The sequence below is a fragment of the Oncorhynchus tshawytscha genome, linkage group LG07 (assembly GCF_018296145.1).
Source record: "Oncorhynchus tshawytscha isolate Ot180627B linkage group LG07, Otsh_v2.0, whole genome shotgun sequence".
NCBI lineage: Eukaryota > Metazoa > Chordata > Actinopteri > Salmoniformes > Salmonidae > Oncorhynchus > Oncorhynchus tshawytscha.
Genome location: NC_056435.1, coordinates 35,267,851 through 35,277,892, shown reverse-complemented (window position 1 = coordinate 35,277,892; position 10,042 = coordinate 35,267,851). Strand labels below are relative to the sequence as shown.

The following is a 10,042-nucleotide window of genomic DNA, read 5'->3' as shown; positions in this document are numbered from 1 at the left end:
CCAAGAGAATGAACGAGGCAAAGCAGGGCGCTACACAGGATAAAATATCATTGACTATTCAGTCACCATTTACAAGAGTCACCATTACGCACACTGACTTTCATCCATGGTTAACATGCAAATCTTCTGCACCTCCCTCAGCTGTGTTCATAGATTAGTGAAGCTGGGCTGCTATTTCTCTGGTTGAAGAGGAACATGGCCTGCTTATTTTCCAGAGCAAATCTAAGGTACTTAGTAGGCAGAGTCACGTACTAATGTAAAGCCTACGGTATAGTTGAAGTCAGAAGTTTACATTCACCTTAGCCAAATACATTTAAACTCAGGACATTTGTACTCTGATTAAATGTCAGGAATTTTGAGAAAATGTCTTAGGCTCACCACTTTATTTTAAGAAAGTGAAATGTCATTATATTAGAGAGAATGATTTATTTCAGCTTTTATTTATTTCATCACATTCCTAGTGGATCAGAAGTTTGCATACACTCAATTAGTATTTGGTAGCATTGCCTTTAAATTGTTTAACTTGGGTCAAATGTCTCAGGTAGCCTTTCACAAGCTTCCCACAATAAGTTGGGTGACAGAGCTGGTGTAACTGAGTCAGGTTCGTAGGCCTCCTTGCTCACACATGCTTTTTCAGTTCTGCTTAAAAATGTTCTATAGGATTAAGTTCAGGGCTTTGTTATGGCCACTCCAATATCTTGACTTTGTTGTCCTTAAGCCATTTTGCCACAACTTTGGAAGCATGCTTGGGGTCACTGTCAATTTGGAAGACCCATTTGCGACCAAGCTTTAACTTCCTGACTGAGGTCTTGAGATGTTGCTTCAATATATCCAGATAATTTTCCTTCCTCATGATGCCATCTATTTTGCGAAGTGCACCAGTCCCTCCTGCATCAAAGCTCCCTGACAACATGATGTTGCGACCCCCGTGCTTCACGGTTGGGATGGTGTTCTTCGGGTTGCAAGCCCCATTTTCCTCCAAACATGTTCAGTGATTGATTTGCACTTTTCTCACCAAAGTACGTTCATCTCTAGGAGACAGAACGCTTCTCCTTCCTGAGAGGTATGACGGCTGCGTGGTCCCATGGTGTTTATACTTGCGTTCTATTGTTTGTACAGATAAACGTGGTAATTTCAGGAATTTGGAAATTGCTCCCATGAATGAACCAGACTTGTGGAGGTCTACAATTTTTTTTCTGAGGTCTTGGATGATTTCTTTTGATTTTCCCATGATGTCAAGCAAAGAGGCACTGAGTTTGAAGGTAGGCCTGAAAATACATCCACAGGTACACCTCCAACTGACTCCAATTATGTCAATTAGCCTATCAGAAGCTTCTAAAGCCATGACAATTTTCTGGAATTTCCCAAGCTCTTTGAAGACACAGTCAACTTAGTGTAGATGTAAACTTCTGGAGTGGTTTAAAAATGAGTTTATGACTCCAATCTAAGTGTATGTAAACAGACTTCAACTGTATTTCTCCATTTACAAAGAGATTTCTCTATCTGGCCTTTCTGCATCAATTTGTAGAAGGCGTGTGTATATGCACCTGGGAGTTTAACTAAATCCATGCCAAAGCAAGTTTACATGTACTTGCTGGCAGTTCTACAAACCAGAAACTTCAAAATAAAAGACTTAAAAGGGAAGGAGTCAGACGAGGTTGGTTGTGATCATCCATGTAATACCTACTGCTACAAAGGGATGAGAGGAATGCGGCCACAAAGAAAGTAAACACAGTTATTCAAAAAATATGAGTCATGAGGCAAAGGCTCCTTAACCTCCAGTCAGAAGGGCAGGCAGGCGTGTTTATACCATGCCTTCCCTGAGGTCATATGTTTGCCTGGCCAGACATTAAGCAGGCCGTAAGGGAACATCCAGGAGATTTAATTTATCAATCAGTCAGCCAAAGATGCCCAAGACTCAGGGTTTGTCCCTGTTGCTGTGGTAACCAGGGCCACCTGACTTCAAATCACCTCAAACATCATGATTACACACACTACAAGGAGAGGGTGATGAGGGAAGGAGAGAAAGGAGAAGGAGAGGGGACAACTTGGACTATCACAGTACTGTATTTAACCAGGGAATCTACAGCATGCTGAGGCAAAGTAGATAATTTATGCCTTTAATTACAGTTAGGGATTGCTATTGTTTAGCTTGTGATGCTTATAGATAGGGGTGGGGCCGGGAGAGCTGATCCTGGATCATAAATAACTGAGAAAAGACCGTGTTTAAAGGGGGATGCACATGCAAAGGGAGGGGTGGAAAAAGGAAGAGAAAAACATTGGCTGTGTCACAACAGTTCCTCAACCACTGGGCCTCAAAGTGTAGCTACGCCCACCTGTAAGCTGGCATTCCACCTGAGAGTCCTGCCGTTTCACCTGTTGAAAGTTGTAAGGAAGTTATGCAGCAGTTTTGCTATAACCTGTCGGACTGGCTCTGTTCTACCTGGGAACAGGTGCATCAGTGTCAACAGACACACTACACAGAGGTGACAGTTGGAGAATACACTGTAGCGATCGCAAGGAATTCCCACAGCAGAGGCTGGCGCCAGAGCAGCTGAACTTCAATGGGCAGGGCTCTACCCCCTAATAATACTATTACAGTGGAACTGACAGCATTTTAGCAACATTAAATCTTATATACACCCCCAAGAAGAATGACACTTTAAAGACACTGTAGCAAATAAAACATCTGTCTTGTCCAGAACCGGAGTCTACACAGATCGGTGCACCATAGCCAATCAGAGCTACAGTAGGCCTTTATGCAAAGAAGCTATTTGCCACACAGGCCTGCCATCAGTAGGCCTTTATGCAAAGAAGCTATTTGCCACACAGGCCGTCCATCACAGTAGGCAGTAGGCCTTCATGAAAAGAAGCTATTTGCCACACAGGCCGGCCATCACAGTAGGCAGTAGGCCTTCATGAAAAGAAGCTATTTGCCACACAGGCCGTCCATCACAGTAGGCAGTAGGCCTTCATGAAAAGAAGCTATTTGCCACACAGGCCGTCCATCACAGTAGGCAGTAGGCCTTCATGAAAAGAAGCTATTTGCCACACAGGCCGGCCATCACAGTAGGCAGTAGGCCTTCATGAAAAGAAGCTATTTGCCACACAGGCCGGCCATCATTCACTTTGAACTGGACTGTGTGTTTACAGGAAGTTGCAACAGCGAGACTTTATATCATTAGAATGCATTCGCCAAAAGCCACAAAATAAGCATGAATGGATTTCTGCCATTATGTCAACACCATGGGAACCCTCTTACATTTAGGAACTTCACAGTCCTATTGAGCAAACAACCATGAACAGGTAGGCTCTCTCTCCCTAAGTCTTGCACATCAACAAGATCAACAACTAATGCGAGCCAAAGTAAGATTAGCCCAAATCTACCGAAGGAACATTAGATAAACCCTCTCAAACTGTTTCAGCTAGTTGCCCATCAAAATTGCACTGATAAACGTTGGGGGACTGTAGCCTCCTCGTCCTTCTGCAGCTTGCCTGCAAACAAGTACCCAAGGTAACCGGCTAAATTTGGCTAGCTAGCTACTTCCAGACAGAAATTAGAGAAGACCTCACTCTGGCCATTTTACTCACCCTATCAGAGCTGGTTAGCAAGGCTGTTTACATGTTATCAAGATCGTATGTGACTAACTATTACTTTCTTTAAAAGAAGATGGTGACGAAGCTATGAAGGAAAAATACTGGAGTTTTGGTGCAGGTATTGCAGAACAGCGCAAAAAATTATTTTACAATAGTGTTAAAAAATGTTGATCTTTTTTTTTTTAAATCACGATATGCAACTACCGATTTTTTTCCCACATCACTAATGTACTATGCAGTCAGTCTGTCAATCAGTTGGTGCCTTCTCATTTGTCTCTTTGTTTTCAATGAGAAGGCACTGCTTTGACCTGTTCCCCTCGATAGCCTACAGCCACAAGGTGATGCTTAAATATTACAGGAGTTGGGACTCATTTTCCACAACCAACCCTCACCCTATTAAAAAGGCATAACCGTCTGAAATGTCAAAGCATTCAAATGTCAACCAACGGAAGAGAGAGAGCAGTGGAGGATGGACAAAAGGTAGCCAAACAAAGGGTTCAGGAAGTGACACACAGGAAATGGAGCTCACCCCTGAAAGGGCCTGAGAGACAGAGAGGAGACAATAACGAGAGGAAGAAGGGAAGTGAGGGTCAGTTAAGAGCAGTGAGAGAGACGTTCCTTGTCTACCTCATTTACATTATTCAGCTGTTTTTAACAGATGATACATTTCCTTAAAAGAAGAGGGGTTTACAGGTTCACCGTAGCTTGCCGAACTACAGTGTAACTTCGAACACACTCCAAGGGGAGATCTGAGAACTCTATGTATGGTATGTGAGTGGTATGTGAGTAATGGAGCTTGAGCATGACATGCCTCCATCAAACCAGCCCAGAATACTGTATGTCCTCCTTGACCATTACTGTAGAGTCCGTGTGGCAATGAGAGAAACTATAGACAGGCAAAATGGGGTTAAGGCGGGGCAAACCCGCTCCACTCGTCTCTCCTTATCAGACCATTCACATCAGAAAGAATTATAATCAAATCCTGTGAAAAAAAGCAGACAGACTGCCAGTACCAGTACTGCTGTAAGAGGCCGGGAGGGAAATTAGATTTCTTCCTTAATTGATGAGATTTTAAAGAAGCCCAGTTTCAGCCTGAGGACAGAGAGTACCATTCGTCCGTCTGGGTTCACTTAGTCTTCCCTCTTATTACCAATAACTATTTACCATCAGAGAGCCTATTCTCCATATAGTATTACACAGATTGGGGCAATACGTCACAGGTATAGGAGCTGTCACCTCTTGGGTAAGTGTATTGAGTGGGGACATCATTTGCCTCAGGGCTGGGCCGGGAGAGAGGACAGTATGAAAAAGGCTTGAAGATGCTGCATATCACCGTTAGATGATGTTCTTGGCTAAGAGATGTTCTTGGCTAAGAGATCCAATTACAGACTCCAACAATGAGATGTATTCTCTTTGCAGGATGGCGCCGGTAGACATGGTCACCCTGTTCATGGCTCCTAAGCAACTTTGCAGTTTTATCGTTTTGGGGATTATTTCTCACCTTATTAGCTCAGAACCTCCTTTGCATTATTATATACAGCCTGAATATATTTTGGATTTTAGAGAGGCTTTCCTGACTGGGATCCTTTGTTTGTAACCCCCCAAGGCAATTCCACTTATCCCAGAAACTGGAGAAGAGATAAATCGGAGTGGACTCCCACTCTCACTTTCTTGGGAACAGGAACAATGGTGGCCATCTTGAAGCATGTGGGGACAACAGACTGGGATAGGGATTGGTTGAATATGTCCGTAAACACACTGGTCTGCCAGCTGGTCTGCGCATGCTCTGAGGCTAGGGAAGCCGTCTGGGCCGGCAGCCTTGCGAGGGTTAACACGTTTAAATGTTTTACTCACGTTGGCCATGTAGAAGGAGAGCCCACAGGTTTTGGTAGCGGGCCATGTCAGTGGCACTGTATTGTCCACAAAGCGAGCAAAGTTGTTTAATTTGTCTGGGAGCAAGACGTCAGTGTCTTCGACGGGGCTGGTTTTCTTTTTGTAATCCGTGATTGACTGTAGATCCTGCTACATATGTCTCGTGTTTGAGCCATTGAATTGCGACTCTACTTTGTCTCTCTACTAACGCTTTGCTTGTTTGATTGCGGAGGGAATAGCTGCACTGTTAGTATTCGGTCGTGTTTCTGGTCACCTTGCCATGATTAAAAGCGGTGGTTTGCGCTAACACTGCCATCAATCCACGGTTTCTGGTTAGGGAAGGTTTTAATGGTCACAGAGGGTACGACATCTCCAATGCACTTGCTAATAAACTCGCTCACCAAGTCAGCGTATACATCAATGTTATTGCCTGAGGCTATCTGGAACATATCCCAGTCCACGAGATCGAAGCAATCTTGAAGCGTGGAATCCGATTGGTCAGACCAGCGTTGTATTGACCTGAGCACGGGCATTTCCCGTTTTATTTTCTGTCTATAGGCTGGGAGCAACAAAATGGAGTCACGGACAGAATTTCCGAAAGCAGGGCGGGGGAGGGCTTTGTATGCGTCGCAGAAGTTTGAGTAGCAATGATCCAGAAAGCTAACAGCTCTTGTCACGCATTTGATATGCTGACAGAATTTAGGAAGTATGGTTCTTAGGTTAGCTTTGTTAAAATCCCCAGCTACAATAAATGCAGCCTCAGGATGTATGGTTTCCAGTTTATATAGAGTCCAGTGAAGTTCTTTCAGGGCCGACGAGGGATCTGCTTTGGGGGAGGGGGGGAGATATACACGGCTGTGACTATAATCAAAGATAATTCTCTTGGAAGATAATGCGGTCAGCATTTGATTGTAAGGAATTCTAGGTCGGGTGAACAAAAGGACTTGAGTTGCTGTATGTTGTTGTGATTACACCATGACTCGTTAATCATAAGGCATACACCCCAAACCCTTCTTCTTACCAGAGAGATGTTTGTTTTTGTCGCCGCGATGCGTGAAGAAACCAGGTGGCTGTACCAACTCTGATAACATATCCTGAGTGAGCCATGTTTCCGTGAAACAGAGAATCTCTGATGTCTCTCTGGAAGGCAACTCGTGCCCTAATTTCGTCCACCTTGTTATCTAGAGATTGGATATTGGCGAGTAATATGCTCGGAAGCGGTGGATGGTGTGCTCGCCTTCTGAGTCTGACAAGTAGGCCGCTCTGTCTGCCTCTCCTGTGGCGACAGCGTTGTTTTGGGTCGGCCTCTGGGATAAGATCCAATGTCCAGGGTGGAGGTCCGAACAAAGGATCTGCTTCGGGAAAGACGTATTCCTGGTCGTAATGATGGTAAGTTGACATTGTTTTATATCCAATAGTTCCTCCCGGCTGTATGTAATAACACTTGAGATTTTCTGTGCTAACAATGTAAGAAATATATTTTTTTTTTTTAAACAAATAACTGCATAGTTTTCTAAGGACCTGAAGCGAGGCGACCATCTCTGTCGGTGCCATTCTTGCCATTTGAAGGGGTGTCCACATGCATACAAAAAAAGTATGTATGTATGTGTATGTATGTATGTATGTATGTATGTATGTATGTATGTATGTATGTATGTATGTATGTATGTATGTATGTATGTATGTATGTATGTATGTATATATATATATAGTGTAGTTACAGTATGGAATTCACTACTAAATGTTTTCCAGTTAGATCTTAAAACTATGAAGTTAACTGTGTAAAATGTGCTAAATGTTCTGCAGTTGCTCATTTGGTTTGCTAATTTAGTAGCTAGTTAGCTATCTAGTTAAGTGTTTAGCTTCCTCCAAAATCAAGCTTCACTTGCCGGTAACAACAGAGAATCCCCAACTGGATCAAGAGCCTTGCAGTATCTCGCAGTGTCCCTTTAAGACAAACAAGTGAATGCTGTGGATAATCAGTTTGCTATGCAGTATCCCTTTAAGACAAACAAGTGAATGCTGTGGATAATCAGTTTGCTATGCAGTATCCCTTTAAGACGAACAAGTGAATGCTGTGGATAATCAGTTTGCTATGCAGTATCCCTTTAAGACAAACAAGTGAATGCTGTGGATAATCAGTTTTCTATGCAGTATCCCTTTAAGACGAACAAGTGAATGCTGTGGATAATCAGTTTGCTATGCAGTATCCCTTTAAGACGAAAAGTCAATGCTGTGGATAATCAGTGTGCTATGCAGTATCCCTTTAAGACGAACAAGTGAATGCTGTGGATAATCAGTTTGCTATGCAGTATCCCTTTAAGACAAACAAGTGAATGCTGTGGATAATCAGTTTGCTATGCAGTATCCCTTTAAGACGAAAAGTCAATGCTGTGGATAATCAGTTTGCTATGCAGTATCCCTTTAAGACGAACAAGTGAATGCGGTGGATAATCAGTTTGCTATGCAGTATCCCTTTAAGACGAACAAGTGAATGCTGTGGATAATCAGTTTGCTATGCAGTATCCCTTTAAGACGAACAAGTCAATGCTGTGGATAATCAGTTTGCTATGCAGTATCCCTTTAAGACGAACAAGTGAATGCTGTGGATAATCAGTTTGCTATGCAGTATCCCTTTAAGACGAACAAGTCAATGCTGTGGATAATCAGTTTGCTATGCAGTATCCCTTTAAGACGAACAAGTGAATGCGGTGGATAATCAGTTTGCTATGCAGTATCCCTTTAAGACGAACAAGTCAATGCGGTGGATAATCAGTTTGCTATGCAGTATCCCTTTAAGACGAACAAGTCAATGCTGTGGATAATCAGTTTGCTATGCAGTATCCCTTTAAGACGAACAAGTCAATGCTGTGGATAATCAGTTTGCTATGCAGTATCCCTTTAAGACGAACAAGTCAATGCTGTGGATAATCAGTTTGCTATGCAGTATCCCTTTAAGACGAACAAGTGAATGCGGTGGATAATCAGTTTGCTATGCAGTATCCCTTTAAGACGAACAAGTGAATGCGGTGGATAATCAGTTTGCTATGCAGTATCCCTTTAAGACGAACAAGTCAATGCTGTGGATAATCAGTTTGCTATGCAGTATCCCTTTAAGACAAACAAGTGAATGCTGTGGATAATCAGTTTGCTATGCAGTATCCCTTTAAGACGAAAAGTCAATGCTGTGGATAATCAGTTTGCTATGCAGTATCCCTTTAAGACGAACAAGTGAATGCGGTGGATAATCAGTTTGCTATGCAGTATCCCTTTAAGACAAACAAGTCAATGCTGTGGATAATCAGTTTGCTATGCAGTATCCCTTTAAGACGAACAAGTGAATGCTGTGGATAATCAGTTTGCTATGCAGTATCCCTTTAAGACGAACAAGTGAATGCGGTGGATAATCAGTTTGCTATGCAGTATCCCTTTAAGACGAACAAGTCAATGCTGTGTATAATCAGTTTGCTATGCAGTATCCCTTTAAGACAAACAAGTCAATGCTGTGGATAATCAGTTTGCTATGCAGTATCCCTTTAAGACGAACAAGTGAATGCTGTGGATAATCAGTTTGCTATGCAGTATCCCTTTAAGACGAACAAGTCAATGCTGTGGATAATCAGTTTGCTATGCAGTATCCCTTTAAGACGAACAAGTGAATGCGGTGGATAATCAGTTTGCTATGCAGTATCCCTTTAAGACGAACAAGTCAATGCTGTGGATAATCAGTTTGCTATGCAGTATCCCTTTAAGACGAACAAGTCAATGCGGTGGATAATCAGTTTGCTATGCAGTATCCCTTTAAGACGAACAAGTCAATGCTGTGGATAATCAGTTTGCTATGCAGTATCCCTTTAAGACGAACAAGTCAATGCTGTGGATAATCAGTTTGCTATGCCTTCTCCATCACAATTACTGCTAGCAGACACAGTGTAGCAATAGTCTCATCACTAATCCACACCATGAGGAGAAGCAGAACCAAAAGCAAACCTAAGGACAACATTAAAAATAGGCAAGTTCCTGTAAAAAAAAAAACCTGTGGCTGACAGAGAGCAGAGACCTGTAGGTGTATCATGGCAAGAAAACAACAACAAAATAGCAGATTGAAGGAGGAAAACCGCACTAATGTTAGAAACAAACATATTGCCATCTAGAGTCACATTTGTTTACTTTGCGAGCTATAAAACCACACAATTTACATAAAGTATGTTTTTAATAGGACCGTATAGTTTAGTCAAATTCGTGTTCTTATTTACCATGTGAAATGTGGTATTGTAGTACAACCCTACATCGCCCAGTACATGAATAAAGCATTCCACTGCAGAGTGATAGAGATCATGAGAGCAGTGGTGTGTGTGTATATCTGAACCCTCAGAGTTTGATGCTGGCTGTGTGGCACTTTTTAAAAGTGATGATGCAATTCCAAAGCGAGCCAAAAGATCACCACTCTGGCCATTAACATTTGAACTAACACAGCGAAGTCCACATTAAAGGGTTGAGAATAGCCTGGCCACAAGCATCTGCTTCAAACAGTTTGTTAGTCTCTCTGCTGGTTAGTCAGGGAGAATCTAAG

The 10,042-nt window shown here is 42.5% G+C and overlaps 1 protein-coding gene across 8 annotated transcripts in view; it reads right to left on the bottom strand.

Moving 5' to 3' along the window:
* magi1b (membrane associated guanylate kinase, WW and PDZ domain containing 1b) overlaps nucleotides 1–10,042 on the bottom strand; it is a 195,313-nt gene that overhangs the window by 172,327 nt on the left and 12,944 nt on the right. The gene's annotated exons all lie outside the window — the stretch shown is intronic.